This window comes from Cryptomeria japonica, chromosome 10 (genome assembly GCF_030272615.1).
Source record: "Cryptomeria japonica chromosome 10, Sugi_1.0, whole genome shotgun sequence".
Classification (NCBI taxonomy): domain Eukaryota; kingdom Viridiplantae; phylum Streptophyta; class Pinopsida; order Cupressales; family Cupressaceae; genus Cryptomeria; species Cryptomeria japonica.
Window position 1 is genome coordinate 735,590,251 of NC_081414.1, and position 18,793 is coordinate 735,609,043.

General features: G+C 32.2%; 1 long non-coding RNA gene across 3 annotated transcripts; it reads right to left on the bottom strand.

Annotated features, from left to right (window-relative positions):
- Window positions 1-373: 373 nt before the first annotated feature.
- On the bottom strand, window positions 374-12,650 carry LOC131032237 (uncharacterized). 3 transcript variants are annotated; one of them, XR_009359277.1, is made up of 4 exons: window positions 12,415-12,650; window positions 10,502-10,617; window positions 8,293-10,071; window positions 374-501 (listed from the first exon to the last, which is right to left on the bottom strand). It is a non-coding gene; the product is annotated as an uncharacterized LOC131032237 (long non-coding RNA). The 3 variants fall into 3 exon arrangements; XR_009103406.2 differs by lacking the exon at window positions 374-501 and adding an exon at window positions 5,993-6,198; XR_009103407.2 differs by lacking the exon at window positions 374-501 and adding an exon at window positions 5,993-6,209.
- Window positions 12,651-18,793: the final 6,143 nt, after the last annotated feature.

An 18,793-nucleotide genomic window follows, 5' to 3' on the forward strand; every position in this document is an offset into this window, starting at 1 on the left:
ATATATATATATATATATATATATATATTAAAATAACTTGAACAAAAATAAATCTATTGCCAAAGTAATATATTATAAAATAAAGAAAGTTGATTGAGGAAAAGAGAACATATTAAACAACATTCGAATTTATATATGCATATTTTGAAATAATCTATTAACCAATTTATTTCCTACATGCAGAATAAAAAATAAGATTTCTTTTTTTTTTTGGATAGAAAAGCAATTTATTACATGTATTTGATTAAATCAATTAACAAAAACTGAAAAAGATTTCCTTGCAAAAATCTAAAATGGATAAAAGAGATTTCTTTTAAAAAATAAAATTAAAATACAAACTTTCTTATGTGCAAAATTTTGAAAGAGACGAGAAGAAGATTTTCTTTATAAAAAAAAAAGCAAGCAATGAATGTGCAAGAGAGGAACCTGGATTTGAATGAAGAAGCTTGCTGATCTCCTTCAATTCCTCCTTGAAGCTTGGTAATGATATTCTCCAAAATCCTACAACACATCTACAAAATTTCTCCTACAACTAACATGGTATTGACAATAAATTCATAAGAATTTCAAGACTACTTTATCATCCAAAAAATAATGAACTTCCTTTTTCAAAAATTTAGAACTCAATATATAGAAAAGAGAGTCATTTTCCCACTACAAAAGAAATTAATTGATTTCCATATTCTTTTCCCAAAATAATTTCATGCAAAATGATTAATTGTCATAGTGGGGGTTACATGCAAAAATTGAATTTGAAATTCTCTTCTAGAACCTTTTCATTTCCTCCTACAACATGTGCTAAATAGCAGATTGAGAAAATAAACAATTTTTAAATTAATTTCATGCAAAAATGGTTGTTGTCATAGTGGGGGTTACATTTGACCATGCATTCAAAATTCAAATTCAAATTCTCCTTCAAAAATGCATTTTGTAACTCCTTTGTCATAAAAATGCCATGAATATAATTATTCTTGTTATAGAATAATTTTGTAACTCCCATGTCATATATTTGCTAAATATAATAGTTATTCTTTAATATTTTAAATTTTAAATTTCTTTTCTAGAATCTTCTTATTTCTCCTACACCATATGCTCAATTAAGATATTGAGAAAATAAGCAATTTTCAAATAAATTATGACCTCGTGTGTGTCACCACTTAAAATCTTTTTTATTTAAAAACTTCAACCTCATTTCAATATATATTTTCTTTCTAACATTACTCATAAAATTAATATTATAGTAGTAGTAGTAGTAGTAATAATAATAATAATAATAATAATAATAATAATAGAAAGTCATATCAATGTCCAAAAAGAGGGTTATGACATCCTTCCCCCCTTAAATTGTGCATCGTCCTGATGAACTAATTATAACCCTTGAAGGAGTTTACTAATTCATAATGTTTAGAACAAAAGTGAAAACATCTGTTGCATCATAACTGAGTCTTCCCATATAGTATTCCTTTTATCATATTGATTCCATTATATTTGAATAGAACAATATCTTTGTTGCACAATTGGTAGTGGGACTTCTCCAAGACTCTGAATGGCTCTATCATTATTCCCCCTGATTCCTAAGAGGATCATTCCTTACTTCATCAAACCTTAGCGGATAAGTTATCCTATTTTAATTGCCCCTATTAGTATTGTATCCATCCCTTTGATTTTTATTATGATGTGGCTTCTTTCAGATAAATTATTCTATTGATCTTTTTTTAAGTTTGCATTTCCCTTGAATTCATGCTTCACCTTGAATGAATGATTCGTGTTAAAATTCTATCTCGTTATTACTAGGGCTTGAATTTTCTTTTCTTGTTCTTTTGGGTACTTTCTTCATGCCTACGAGTCTATGCACATCAACTTCTACCCCAAGTTGGTATTAAGCCCCAAAAATGAACTTTTTGATTTGACCCTCTCATCTTTTGACACATAGGTACGCACTTTAACAATTTGGCAAACTTATTTTGATATTGTTGTACTGTCAAAGCCCCTTGTCGAAGATTATGGATTTATGTTACCTTCTCATTGAAGACTAATTGTGATAGCCTCCTCTTATGAAAATGGCGAATACATTGATCTCATGTGATTATATCCTTGTTATACCCATTTGTTCTTTAGTATTAGTCCACTAACAAGCTTCATCTCTAGTGAGTTGATAGGAAACCCCATAATGTCTTAATTGTTTCACTAAAGTCCTTTAGTTCAATGTATTTTCCCTTTCCATTCAACCAATCCTCAGCTCCTTCACCTATTTCTTCCCTTCGAACTTAGATTGGTTAATTTCCTTGAAATCCTTAGATGGCTCCAACATATTATTTTCCCTCATTTATTCAACTGTTGCCAAGTTCTCATTTTCAATCCCACTTCTATTTTGTCATTTTGCCTTGCTCTATGGTCTCACATTGATTGTTCCATGGAGTTGATCTCAAATAATTGGTTATAGCTTCGACTCATATTCCATTATTCCCTTGGTCTTATTGATTTTCATCATTGCTATCTTCCCTTTGACTCCTTGTAGTGGTGGTATGCTTTTCTCTTCCACTCTCTTTACCTTCTAGGTCTTCTTGAAATTTGAATTTCTTATTTAGGTCTTTATTTAATATATAACGATTTACCTCTACAACCTCCAACTACTTCCAAGATACTGTTCAAGAATGCATAAGTTAAATTGAGCTCAAGGCCTAGACTTGAACCTTCGCTCTGATACCACATGTAATAACCCACTTACTATTAATCCAAAAACTCAACTGATCGGATGTAAATTCATTTGAAAATTAATCTTTTAGATTATCGATCCAAGGGGGATTACCCACCCCTTGGATTTTAACTTCCAAATGACCCTTATTTCTCCTTGGAGATTTAGAGGGATGATGCCACAGACGCCGTTATTGCAGCTTTATTAGGCGTTAAGTGTAGTAGTTCAACACAACGACATTACCTGTAAGTGTGACCCAGAGGCATCATAGATACTGAACGCCGCTAATTTTTGGTTTCAACTCCTCTTGTTTAGTTATCTAACTAGGAATTTAACTTTGAATTCATGAATCTTAAATGGAGCAATATACCAATACAATTATGAAAAAGAAACTATTATATACAAGAAATTATCGCTTGAATTTAAAAACTATAGTATGAATTTTACGTAATTGAAAGGAACATAAAGAAATTGTTTTGGGACAAACCATTACACAATAAGTATGAATCCTAGTATTGATTTGGTTGAAAGAAAATTAAATGATTGAATAGCAAGAACTTGGAAATCAATTTTAACACCTACTTGTTTGAAGTGAAAAGTATTTAATAATAATCTCAACTAATTCTTCCATATGAAGTAATACAAATTTCATCTACAAATGATAACACTACTTTAAATGTGAATCCTAATACTTGAAAGGTACTAAATTGCTTGAAATAGAATTTAAATTATCAAATAATTATATTTTGAAAATGAGTTTAATACTCACTTGTTGAAGGGAAAAAGGAAACAACTATTCAACAATAAGCTTCAAACTAACCACATTATTCTTAGTTACTAATTGTTTGAAAAAGAGATTAAACAAGAGTATAAACACTTGCTAGTTAACCAACTAAATAATACTAAGCCTCCTAATAAACAATTCTAATCAATAAACTTCTAGTTGCTTTTGAACTAATACCTTTGCAAGATTATAAAGTGATAACTAATTACTCCTTCCACTTGAAGTAACGTTAACTTTATTGTTGGATACATTCTACAAATAATAACTTTATCAATTTCAAATACTTCAAAGGGAGCTAATATTTCCTCCTTAAATTACCCTCAATTAAAATTTTTATTTAATTTTCTAAGTGATCACGGAATAGGTTTCTTGAAACTCATTTGCTAAAACAATTTTGGTTTTGAATAAACTCTCTTTACATCCTAATTAATACTATTACCATATGAATATTTAACTATGCAATTTACCTCTAATTTTAATGTTAATTAAATTTATCCTTACTAATTACTTGTATTATTAAGTGTAACTTTTCGTTTTTACTAGTCTTATGTTTCTTTTAGCTAGGAGGTAAATGATTTTAACTATTAAAAGAAGTGACTATTCACAATGCCTTATACACTCATATCTTGGAATCTAATAAAGAAACAAACCAAATAACCAACCTTTCAAATTGAGGCAAAACTTTGTGTAACATTAACTCATATTGCTGAAATACCTAAAAGGGTTACTATGAATCTAAACACATCTACTTGTTAGGTAAATTCCTTTAACATTTGATACTTGTACTAATTGAAATATACAAATGTTAGTTTTGAAATCCAATAATTAAAGAACTTAAATATTTGAAATGTATTGAGTGTCTTGAGGGAACCTACTTACTATTAGGATTTATTTATTTGATGAAAAGATCCAAAACTATGTATTAAGTGTACCATTGGCACAATAACATTTTCCTTTGTTTTGTTTTTCCTAAGTCAAACTAATTTGTTTAATAAGGAGATTTAACTATTATATCTACAACCTAAGAAGGATTAATTCAAGATGATAGATCTCTTAATGCTCGATTATCTATTGAAATTCTCAAGTGTTAATTGACCCTTTTGCCTTATGCAATATTTATCTTTTCAAAACCCAAGGGACTCTTTTCCCATCATTGAGGAGATACTAACTCTTTAAATTTAAAAAGAGTTCAAAGTTGCAACTTAATTTTTTCATAATTAAAACTCCAATAAGGTATCCATTAATATGGGTTAGACCTTTTTTGCTTAATCTAATTTCTAAAATTAGAGATGATATTTTAAACACATTTCCATTAATTTTAATAAGATTAGATTATAAATAGGTCTCATTAATATTTTTTAAATAGATATCAATCAATAAAACCATTTTTCATTAAATAGACCTCAATAAATAAATCAATTTCTCTCTAAATTTTAAATGATTTTTTAATCACCAAGTGCATAATTAAATTTCAAAGAACACTAAGCTTATTAATTTTAATCATTCAAAATAACTTTCAATACTCTAAAACATTTTTAATTTTAAATTAAAATAAAAATAAATTTGAACTACTTATTTTAATGATACAAAAAAATTTCAATTACTTAAACAACTTAGAATATAAATAAAATTTTCATAAAATTTAATTATAAACTCTAAAGTATAATTCAATTTTAATAAAACAATTCCTAACTATATATATATATATATATATATGTTTTTTTTACATGATTGGTAATTAACTCAAAATATTTTAGTAATATAATAATTATATTTATTTAATCTTAAATAAATAAACTAAAATTTTAAAAAAATAAACTTAAATCTACAAACAAATTTAGAACATAAATTTAATATGATTTTAAATAAATTTGATATATATGTTTATATAATATATATTTGAAGGGAAATTTACTAATTTATTAATAAAGGCAAGATTTACTTCTTCTTTTTTATATTCATACATGCACACAGAATAATATTTTTTCTTTTCCTAAAAATCCAAAGAGATGAATATGTTTCTAAAAAGTACAAAGATGATTTTTTATTTATTTTTTCTATAATGCACATAGATGAATGTTTTCCTAAAATCCACAGACATGAATATTTTCCAAAAATCCATAGAGATGGGTATTTATCTAACGTACACAGAGATTAATATTTTTCTATTTTTGTTTTCTTTATTCTAATTTTATATTAGTTTGGTAATAGATTTATTTTTGTTCAAGTTATTCTAATATATATATATATATATATATATATATATATTCCATTCTAAAAACAATCAAATGTTTTGTAAAATAAAGAAAGTTGATTGAGGAAAAGATAACAGATTAAACAATATTCGAATTTGTATACGCATATTTTGAAATAAATCTATTAACCAATTTATTTCCTACATGCAGAATAAAAAATAAGATTTTTTTTTTTTTGATAGAAAAACAATTTATTACATGTATTTGATTAAATCAATTAACAAAAATTGAAAAAGATTTCCTTGCAAAAATCTGAAATGGATAAAAGAGATTTCTTTTAAAAAATAAAATTAAAATACAAACTTTCTTATGTGCAAAATTTTGAAAGAGACAAGAAGAAGATTTTCTTTGAAAAGAAAAAGCAAGCAATGAATGTGCAAGAGGGGAACCTAAATTTGAATGACGAAGCTTGCTGACCTCCTTCAATTCCTCCTTGAAGCTTGGTAATGATATTTTCCAAAATCCTGCAACACATCTACAAAATTTCTCTTACAACTAACATGGTATTGAAAATAAATTCATAAAAATTTTAAGACTACTTTATCATCCAAAAAACAATGAACTCCCCTTTTCAAAAATTTAGAACTCAATATATAGAAAAGAGAGTCATTTTCCCACTACAAAAGAAATTAATTGATTTCCATATTCTTTTCCCAAAATAATTTCATGCAAAATGATTAATTGTCATAGTGGGGGTTACATGCAAAAATTGAATTTGAAATTCTCTTCTAAAACTTTCTCAATTCCTCCTACAACATGTGCTAAATACCAGACTGAGAAGATAAACAATTTCTAAATTAATTTCATGCAAAAATGATTGTTGTCATAGTGGGGGTTACATTTGACCATGCATTCAAAATTCAAATTTGAATTCTCCTTGAAAAATGTATTTTGTAACTCCTTTGTCATAAAAATGTCATGAATAGAATTATTCTTGTCATAGAATAATTTTGTAACTCCCATGTCATATATTTGCTAAATATAATATTTATTCTTTAATATTTTATATTTTAATTTTTAAATTTCTTTTCTAGAATCTTCTTATTTCTCCTACACCATGTGCTCAATTAAGATATTGAGAAAATAAGCAATTTTCAAATAAATTATGAACTCATATGTGTGTCACCACTTAAATTCCTTTTTATTTAAAAACTTCAACCTCATTTCAATATATCTTTTCTTTCTAACATTACTCATAAAATTAATATTATAGTAGTAGTAGTAGAAGAAAGTCATATCAAGGTCCAAAAAAAAGGGTTATGACATAACCCCCATGTACTAAAAACAATTTCTGCCACAACAATCCATAAACCAAAAACCCCATCATAAAAAAGACAAATCCTAAAATTTGAAATCAAAGAAATTGATTAAAAACACATATCTAAACAGTGAAAATCCTCTCATAAAAACCCTTAAAAAATTACCAAGAAAAGGCAACACCTTAAGAGACCTCAAAATTCAAACAACAGAACATAGCTAGGAATATAATCCTAGCATACATTCTTTCTAATCCATTCCAAATATTAAGACAACATCTGCAACAAGTCTAGATGTTTATCATAAACCACAAAAATCCTAACCATTTTAAGACATACCACAAGAATACGCCTCTTACAGACTGCTCTAACACAGAAAAACCTCACCGAAATTCTGCAAAATCAAAGCAGAAAAGAAACCTTAAAAGGATAAACAACCTTTACATAATTCTATAACAACTTACCCAACTACTACAATATCAAAGAAGAAATGAAACCCAGGAAAAGATAAACAACCAAAATGGCATGCATACCTCTACATGCTTGGCCTTGACATATGAAATTTGGTTCTGGCTACTAAATTTGGAGTTTGATATTGAATAGGTCTATAGGCAAAGAGAAGAATAACTTTATCATCAGTTTGATCATTGAAAAAATGTCAATCTATAAATAAAATTTAATTGGTGCAATTACAGCTCAAGTCTTTTTAGAGCTCTTTTGTTTTCTTTGAAAATCTGGGGCATTTAGTTGGTCTTATAAGTAGTGATGAGAAATCTTTTTGAAACTTTGTGGGGCATCTCAACAGAAAATGACTAAATTAATGCAAACTTTGACAGAGATAGTGGAAGAGATCAAGAGATTGCACATATCTATCCTCCAAGCCCATTGACACAGTAGTAAAGAACATTATCAAATACAAATGATTATTAAGCACAGAAACCCTCAAATTATTTGCATTTTGCAGGAAATTTGTATGAAGAGACATTAAATATATGTTGTAAGCCTCTCTAGCAAGTCAACTAGTGACGGCTTAACTGATGAAGATGTTTATCTCGCATAAAATCAAACACTAACACAATTTTTAAAAATGTCAAAATAAACAGAATTGGATTATTAAAAATTCTATTATGTTTAAATATGAAAATAGATAGACCACTAATATGTTTGTAAGGCTAACAGTAACTTTTTCTTATATTAACGAAGTAAATAAATAAAATTGATAAAAGTACAATTGTAAATCAAATGATATAAAAGATCTATAATGCTTTAATCAATGTATATAATCTTGACTTTTGTACCTACCTGTATACACCCTCTGCAGCAATATAATTGGATTGTTGCATATATGGCCAACCCAAGTTGTCAAGTAATCCTGTAGCCTCTTGTTCTATAGAAAGTAAAAATTCCTTCCCCTGAGATCTGGCAAGCTCGGTTCCGTTTCCTTTGAATGCCCAAAAAAGTAATGATCAGAGAACTGGCCTTGCTATCTAATCTTGGAGAGTCATCTTTGAGCCATGTTTCCTGCATCCCTGTCTGGCAATGGGCTAGCAAGAATTGATAAACATACTCCCACTCGGTGAGCTCTCAAATGCAATGCGATATCAGCCTCTGGAGCAATGCAGTTGAACTGTTGCATATATGTCCAAGCCAAGTTCCCAAGTAATCTTGTTGCTTATTTTTCTATAAAAAATTGAAATTTCCTCCAATAAGATCTAGCAGGGTCGGTTCGTTTTTCATTGCATGCAATCTGGACCTCTGGTCAGTCAGTGAAATACTACTTGAGATGAACAGTTTCCAGCGGTATGTTGTCCTGAGCAATAATTCCTCAGTAACACTATCTACACTGCCAAGTACATTAATTGCAGTCCAAAACAGAGATATTGCCCTGTCAGTCTCTTTAACTACCAACTGCACAGAACACTATACACAAACCCCACCATACATGATACATTGAGATCTATCCTCATTACATGCAACCAACAGAAATCCATACGGAAACAAAAAAGTTTATGCAGCCACATTCATTACAGCAAATCAGATCCGAATGCACATTAGACAAAGACCAAAAAAAGCACAAAATAGGGATATAAGTTTGCATGTGAATTGAATGCTATTAAGTTATCTTAAGTAATCAATGTTCCTTCTAAAACTGTCACAGGCTCTCCCAGGCAGTCGCATGCTCCTGCTGTCTACTCCATAAATATATCCTTGCAACAAGCATGCAGTCAGTCAGCCATGTAGCTATCAGAAGCCGCAAGGAGTTCATGCAAGAAAAGTTTTTGGGTCTGTGCAAAATTGGGTGTTCTCTGCTGCAACAGTGCAAAGAGATCATCAACCACACTCTCCACGACAAAAAGTTCTGAATGGTGGTGCATTATGTATTTGCAGTCTGAAACCTGTAGAGATACCAAAATGAAACTGCTCGACAGAAAATCCTCACTTCAAACCAATGACTAATAGTGTATATTGTCTTCAGGACTGGTGCAAAATCTATTTCATAGAAGTAAACCTATGATATAACTTCTCTTTATTTTCTTCTTTGTCCACATAAAAGTAAATCAAGTTGAGCCTATGCTTCAACAGTGCAATCTTGTCATCCAGTATTAGGGAGTATTCAAGTCCAGCAGTATATTATTTAGAGACTCTTGGGCCCGAACAGAGCTACAATTACTCAGTAACTTGATCGCTTTAATCAGGTTATTATGGAAGAAAACTAGTCTTACCACTTTCGGATCTAGAAGTTCAAACAGGCTTGAAACAGGAGTAAGGATGAACTTTGAAAAGAAAGGGTAAAGAGTAATTGCATACCACCGAAGAGGAGTAAATTCTGTCCATTCAGAATTATTTGAGGAAATTTCAAATTCAGCCACCCTTGCAGTCATAAAATCCAATTGTAAACACATTTTTCTTTTATTTTCTCCAGATCCTGAATGAAAGTAGCCATCATAGCCATCTCCAACTGCCTGTATTCAGCATTTTTATCTGTTTAGAACAGATGAACTTCACAAACTTGACAAAGAATCCACAGAACAAACCCCAATATACAGAACAAACTGTTCTGTCACACTTTTTGTCCACCAGCTGCAATACACAGAACAAATCCCACCATACATGAAACATTGAATTCTTTCCTCTTATCACAAGCATACTTTCAACTAACAATCCTAACCATACAAAGAGTGAACGTATAAAAAGAATCCAAATCAGAGTCAATTCTATTAATTTTATTTAAACCCCAACTATTATAAGTGAAAATCAAAGTATATCGTGGATAACAGATTTAAATAAACCTCAGACATCCTCCAATCTATTCTGAATCCCACACCATATCTATGAATAATCCTCTCTGAGCAGGGGCTAACATTCATCATAAATAACTTAAAGCCTTACCATTTCAAGACTGACCAAAGGAATAACTGAAAATGGTCTTAAACAAAACATTCTAAGACATTAATGCTCCAACTCAAAATGCTGAACCGTATATGCAAAAACAATTCGAGAAACAACCAACCTCAATTCTCATCAATAGAGACAAACCAAAGGAAGTAGTTGAAAATGGAGAAATCCTAATAGAATAGATCTTTCTCACATCGCCCCTCCCTGCCTCTCCCGAACCTAAAACCGTTTCTGCCACAACAATCCATAAATCAGAAATCCATCATAAACAAGATTAACTCTAAAAAGACAAACGAGATTAATAATTGTAGATTTCCAGACCATTGTAACAAGAAAGAATTCAAGCCTTCGTGTTAAGAACAGTTTTCCCCAGAAATTTGAGTATAAAACACAGAATAATCTACTTTTCAGACTACATATTGTAGCTATGTAAATTCTGAATCCATAATTTGATGCTTCAAAAAGTTACCCATCACTAAAATAAAAATTTGCGTTTGTATAAGGTAACTATAAATGACTAAAATCCTCATTCAAACAAATTCACAGAAAAAACAGTTAGAGAAAAAATTGTAAAAAAACTTGAACACAAAGGAAAGAAAATGTGAAAGATATGTTGCCTGAGCTTCCTCGTTGACAAAGAATATGGATTCATATTTTTCCTTGGGATGTAACATCGCTGCATCGGCCTCCATTATTGAAAATAAATCCTTTGACTGTGGTGAAGACAGTGATACTCTGCAGATTCAAACTGAGGACTTAATACAAAACTTAATTTACTAATAATGATTAATTAGCTATTTATACAAGAAGTAGATCGCTGTCTACCTCGTCTCTTGCATTAAGAGCCGCCATAAACAGAGATATTGCTCTGCAAATTGCATTTACAATACACATAACAAATTGTACCGTACATGAAACATTGAAATTTATCCTCTCCATATATATTAATATAAAAATCCAGATCAGAGTCATTTCAACCAACAGAAATCCTAACCAGATAAAAAGTCCAGATCAGAGTGATTTCTATTAATATTTTTTGAACCTCGGCCATTACAAGTGAAAATCAAAATGTATCGTGGATAACAGATCAGATCTAAATATACCTCAGACACCCTCCAATCTATTCCGAGTCCTAAACAATATCTGTGAAAAATCCTCTAACAGATACCCTCCAATCTAATTCTAAATCCTAAATCATTTTTACAAAAACAATCCAAGATATTCATCTTCATCTTGAACAAAATATTCTTAAGACACTAATATTCATCTTATTTCTAAATTCTATACAGTTAGCAGGACCTAATATTCTTCTTAAACAAAAAATTCTTAAGATACTAATTCTCCTCCAATCCAACTCAAAATACTAAACCGTATATGCTAAAACAATCAGAAAAACAACACGCCTCACAGGCCCAAAAAATCTCACAAACAACACGAATTCTCATCAATAAAGACAAACCAAAGGAAATAATTTAAAATAGAGAAAACTTATCTTGCATAACCCCTACGAACCAAATATCATTTCTGCCACAACAATCCACAAACCAGAAACCTATTATAAATAAGATAATTCCTAAAAAGACAAACCAAAGGAATTGGTTGAAAACACGTATCTAAACAGAGAAAATCCTCTCGGAAAAAATCCTTAAACATAACTTAAATTCCAAGTCAAATCGATATAAAAATAGTACCAAGAAAAGGCAACCCCTTAACAGACCTCAAAATTCAAACAACAGAGCATACATAGAAAAATTATCCTCATGCATGCATATTTCCACTCTGTTCCAAAACTTCAGACGACATCTCTCACAAGTCTATATGTTTATCGAAAACCACAAAAATCCCAACTATTTTAGGGCATACGGCAAAAACACACCCCTTACCTCGAACACTTAAAAACCCTACTAAAACGCTGAAAAATCAAAGCAGAAAAAAAACCCTACAAGGATAAACAACCCTTACTAAAATCCTACAATATTAAAGAATTGAAACTCAAGAAGTGATAAATCACCAAAACAGCATGCATACCTGTACATGCTTGGAGTATCAAATCTACAGAGCCTCAACTTATGGGGTATCGACATATGAATAGGGTGCACATTTACAGAGCTTCTGCCATCTTCTGTCCATGGCGACTCCTCAAAATTGTGAATCCACTGTATGCATGAAAGAACCAGAGGCCTTCACTCAAGCAGACTCGGAACAACAATTGTAGAAAATAGAATGGAGGCTCCGAAGCGGATAAATTGATTCGAATATTCAAATACGCGAATATAGACGTTTGAACAAAAGGAGCCGTTAAAATCAGTCTTATATCTAATTTAGTGATATTACCATGAGTTGGAATTGAGTTATATTGATCTTCCGATTGACTAATTTTTAATTCATCTTAACTAACACTTGCACCAAATGAAGGTGAGAGAAGTTAATTCCATTTAATTATTATGAATTCTAATTAACTATTTAATTTTCTTTATTTAATTTGGATTTGCATATATTTAAGTTACATTTCATCTTCTTTATTTAAAATTTATAGTAAATACATAGAAAATAACTTTAATCATTTCTATTTTTTGAACATGTCTAATTATGAAATTTTAAATACATATTTCATAGAATTCATTTATAATGCTACTTATCATGAATTCTACTAACATTAAGATTTATGTTAATTAATTATTTACTTTTCAAATTTTAATTATTCTTAATTGTGACAACATATTAAAATATACTTTTGGTGTAAGTGTTTTCTTAATATGTTATAATCAACTACTTATAAGCTTTTATTCATTAAATCTCATAACAAATATGCATCCATATCTTTTACTTATTTTACTTTTACCCTTCCTCGTTACCATTCACAAAACTCTTGGACAAAACTTCATACAAATTTATTTTATTATTCTTATATTTACAACTTTATATATTTATTCAATGTTTTTATTAATTATATGATATTTTAAATTGTCAACCTTTTATTTCATTATATATCGGTTGATCTAAATAATTATAAAGTCATGATAATTCTTTCATTATAAGGACTTGAGGAAAAACTTGTTTCATGGTCTTCGTAACATAATTTTACTTTTGTAGGTTGCCCGAGAAAAAATGGGAGAGGAGAGGAGCGGAGGGGACAAGGGGAATGGTCAAGCCCAAAATTCAAATGTTTTGGGCGGGAGTCTTGGAGCAACATTAGGACAGCAAGTAGCAAGTAGACTCTCCGACCCTTGGGAGGGGGAGGGATCAGATGGTTTGGAACTCGATGCCCCTTTGGATTTGGGGGACCCAGGTGGGGGTCCCAAATCACGTGGACCCAATCTTGAGAAGATTGGTAAATGGTCTTCTCTGTTTGGCATCAAACCTAAAGGTAAGTCGACTTTGCCTCCTGTTGAAAATATCTCGAATATTTCTCAGGGAAAGTACGTCATATCCATTCCTAGTCAGATTATAGATCATAATATTGCTCAGATGGAAAGCACCCTGATAGGCAAATTCTTTGGGGTGAGACCTAACATTGAGGTTGTTCGTGGATTCGTGAAGAGAAAATGGAATCTAAAAGGCCAAGTGGATGTGGTAGCTATGAATAAAGGATGTATCTCCTTTTCCTTCTCATGTGAGGAAGATTGCAGACAAATCCTCTGCAATGGAACCTGGATGATAGGTAAATATATAATGTATATCCAGAAATGGTACCCCAACTCGGGTCAGGATGATGAGTTTGTGGTCCAAGTGCCTATTTGGATAAAGCTCCCAGGTCTTCCAATGGAATACTGGGAGGACGATGTGTTTGTCGGGAAAGCTAATGCTTTTGGGGAGCTTCTCTCCATTGTCCCGGTGACGATGTCCAGAAGAAGACTCATTTATGTCAGAATCTGCGTAGGGGTAGGGCCTAACACAGATATTCTAGAGGAGATAGAGATAGATTCAAAACTTGGTAAATGGATGCAAAAAATTGTTTATGAATCTATCCCCTTTTCCTGTTTTCACTGTAAGAGAGTTGGGCATTAATACCCAAATAAAGTTTCCAAACCTCAAACCCAAACCAGGGTTTGGAAAAAGGTGGAAATGATCCCAGATAATAATACAAAAAAAAATTTGAAGGTTCTTCCTTCTGAAGGTTCGAATCAGGAGAAACAGTCCCAGATTGGAACAAAAGAGGAGGAATTAGCCAAGGAATCAGGAAATCAGATGGTTGATGGAGTGGAAGATAAGATTTCCCAGCAGGAAAACGAGCAGGAGAAAAGTGGAAAGGATTCTAATGATGGAGAGAAGAACTCACAATGCAACTACCTAAATGACCAAAAGGACACAGTAGATTAGAATATAGATGAGAGTGAAAAGAGGGAAATTAGTCAGATGGATAAGGGAGACAGTCAAACCAAGGACAATAAGGAGGAGGGAGATGTTCCTAACTCAGAAGAAATGTCTTTTGGGTCAGAAAATGGAGTAAACTGGTTTCAAGATGCTCAACATGATAATATCCTAGACCAAGCGCTCTCAGAGGTATCTTTGGTTTCTCTGGCCCAAGTCAAGTAGAATTTTCCGGAGGAAAATGCTCCAATACGAGGAAATGAAGAAGACATAAAAAAGGCTCTAAGAAAGAGTGGGACAAATCAGGAGGAGGTAGAAATATTGGAGGATAATAGAAAGGGAAAGAACAAAAATAGTAATAATAACAACAATCATTTGACTACCAGAAACACCAGAAGTAGACTAGGGGACATGGGGGCTCTGCATACATCACCTAGAAGATATCCAAATGCAAAGAAGAGGACCATGGAAACTAGCAAGAATCTAGTGGATGGTACTCAAAGAACCATCTTTGAAGCAGGTATTTCCAAAAAATCATCATGATTATATCCTAGAATATTCGAGGATTGAATAATCCTCATAAACAAGATTTAATAAAAAGTATGAGTTGAGACAAAAAGCTGGATATTATTATGATTCAGGAAACTAAAATGTCAAGGGAGAAGGTCAAATGTCTGAAAATTTTTAGTAATGGGGGAGTTAGTGGTGGTAGTTCTGAAGGGGCGTTTGGGGGTATAACTACTTTTTGGAATAATAATAATGTTAAGGGAGAGGTGTTGATTCAAAATAACAATATGGCTTGTATTAGATTTAAGCATTTGAAAGATGGTACTTCTTGGGTCTTGACTAATGTGTATGCCCCTAACACCAAAGCTGGTAGAAGTGTTTTCTGGAGAAATCTATCCTCGATTAGAAGTAAGTTTGTTGAAGATAGCTGGATTATCATGGGGGATTTCAATACTTCTCTGAGAGAATATGAGAAGAAGGGAGGGAGCCAAACCAATTTGGACAGTAGATTAGACTTGATGGAGTTCATTATTAACCATGCTCTCCATGATCTGGACTTGCAAGGTAGGTTAGTCTTGATAGAGCTTTAATCTCTCATGACTGGTTTAATTCCTACTTTTGTTCTTTATCTGCTCATATCAGGGTCGGTCGGATCATTATCATATATCTTTTAATGTCAATCCCAAGTAGGGAAGGAGACATTTCCCTAATAGATTTGAAAGAATGTGGACCAAACACCTGGACCTTGAAAGCAAAATCAAGGACTGGTGGAAGGTTAAAGTTAAAGGAAATGATATGTATAAGGTGGTCAAATAGTTGAAGTTTGTGAAAGACAATGTTAAAAGATGGAATAAGGACTCCTTTGGGAACATTTTTGTCTCCAAAGTTGCTATTCTCTTAGATCTAAAAGATATCCAAGATGAGATTCAGAATAATGGCTACAACATTGTCTCTAGAGAAGCTGAAGATGAGATTCTTATAAAATATCATGATATCATAGCCAAAGAAGAAACTTTCTGGAGACAAAGATCGAGAAATATATGGCTGAAGGAGGGGGATAGAAACACCAAATATTTTCATATGTCCACTTTGAAACACAAGGCTATCAACAAGATTTCTCAGCTTAAAGTCAATTGCAAAATTATTGATGATGAAGATTATATGAGGAAAGTTGCTCTGGAGTTCTTTTCCAATCTTTCGACTAAGGATCAAAACTTGGACCTTCAAGCTCAAAGGGATCTTTTGGACTGCATCCCTTCTATCTTGGATGTTGACTAGAACTCCTATATTACTGCTATCCCAACTAATGATGAGATTTTGAAAACTGTCAACACTTTTGAAGGTAATAAGGCCTCGGGCCCAGATGGCTTCCCTATGTTCTTTTTCCAAATGTATTGGCATATTGTTGGAAGGGATGTTTCTAGTGTTGTGAAAGAACTCTTTGGTGCTAGGAGAATTTTGAAAGAATTGAATGGTACTTTCATTAATCTTATTCCCAAGAAGATGGGAGCTGACTCCATGGATATTTTTAGACCTATCAGCCTCTGCAATTCTTTGTACAAGATTATCTCTAAAGTATTGACTTCTAGAATTTTGACTTTGCTTCCCTCAATCATATCTCCCCAATAAAGTGGGTTTGTCCCTAGGAGGCAAATTTTGGACTCGATTATCACAGTCCATGAGAACATTCATTCTCTTTCTAGGGCTAAAAAGGAAGGTTTTCTTCTAAAGCTTGACTTATCTAAAGCCTATGATAGAGTTGATTGGGGCTTTATGCAGACTGTTCTTTCAACCTTTGGATTTTGTTCAAGAAGCATCAGCCTTATCATGCAACTGGTTTCCTCTGCTTTTTTCTGTGCTAGTCAATGGGTCTCCCTCCCCCTTTTTCAAGTCCTCTAGGGGTCTCAGACAGGGGGATCCTCTCTCCCCTATTCTTTTCATAATCATGGTGGAATGTTTGGGCAAATTTATTGGAAAACTTATTGAGAAGGGAGAGTTTAGAGGGCTTAAACCTTCATTAGCTAACCAAGTGTGTTCTCATCAACAATTTGTGGACGATTCAATTATTATGGGGAATTCTTCTGTGAAAGATTCTAGAAGCTTAAAGAAAGCTTTGGATAGATATGGGAGTGCTATTGGTCAACTGATTAACTGGTCTAAAAGTTTTGTTTATTTCATAAACACTCCAGAGAGAAGATAGACTAAGATCAGTAATATTTTGGGTAGCCAAATTGGGAATCTCCCTGCTTCCTATCTTGGGCTCCCTTTATGTCAGGTGCCTCCTAACACCTTCTAGCATTCTCTAGTGGATAAAGTTCATAAGAAGTTAGCTAGATGGAAAGGATCTTTGGTCAGTCAAGCGGGAAAGGTCTAGCTTCTGAAATCTACTCTCCAGAGTATCCCTCTATATGCTATCAGTCTTTTTAGAATCCCTGTTAAGTTTGTAGAGGCTATTGAAAAAATTCAAAGAACCTTTCTTTGGATTGGGGTTGAGGAAAAGAAGAGAATGACTTTGATTACATGGGACAAGGTGTGCAAACCTATAAGAAAAGGAGGACTTGGTCTTAGAAGAATCAAAGATATGAATGAGTTTCTCATGGCTAAGCAGATATGGAGAGGTTATAAAACTGAGGGAGAATGGAAATTGATATGGGATAATAAGTATAAAAGACATCTCCCGACCCTTCATAGTTTCCTCAAGGCTGAAGATATTCCGATTGGTTTCAACATCTGGAAAAATGTCACTAGAACTAGAGACATAATACTCAAAGGAGTGAAATGGAAGGTGGGGAAGGGTAATTTTATTAAATTCTAGGAAGACACTTGGCTGTTAGACTCTCCCATTAGTGACAAACCTGATTGGGGCAAGTTCCAGGATCAGTGTAAGGAAAAATTTGGTACTACTATGGCTGACTATTGGAATTTAGGTCAGTGGAAGGACTTATCCACTATTGATCCTTCTTTTGAGCATCTGAATAAAATTATGAATTTTATGGTGGTGGTTGATGACGAGGACTAGCTTATCTAGAAACTTACTGTTGATGGTAAATTTTCTGTCTCCTCTCTTTATTTTCAGCAATATTCTAGTCAGGAGAGTCCTTGTTGGGCTAAGGCTTGGGTGAAAGGTCTTATTCCCAAAATTAATATTTTTTCTGGACTATTCTTCAAAATAAGATTATGATGACTGACAATCTCAAAACTAGAGGTTTTTGTTTTCTTAGTATTTGTCATCTTTGTATACAGAATGAGGAAACCATTAATCACATGTTTATCCATTGCCCTTTCTCTGCAGATATTTGGGCTAGATGTCTGGACAACTTCAATGTCAGATGGGTCTTCCCTGAAGTTGTCCAAGATTTCTTCAATTTCTAGCTCCACCCTTCGAAGAACAATTCATTAACCTGTTATGGAAATTTGCTTTACCCCATATTTGTTGGGGAATCTGGAAAGAGAGAAATGATAGAGTGTTCAGAGATAAGGCGTCAAAAGCTCAAATTATTTTTGAGAAAATCAAAATGCATATGGTGGAGAACCTCTACATCACTGGTGGAATAATGAATCCCAAAGATCAAGGTGATAACATCATTTT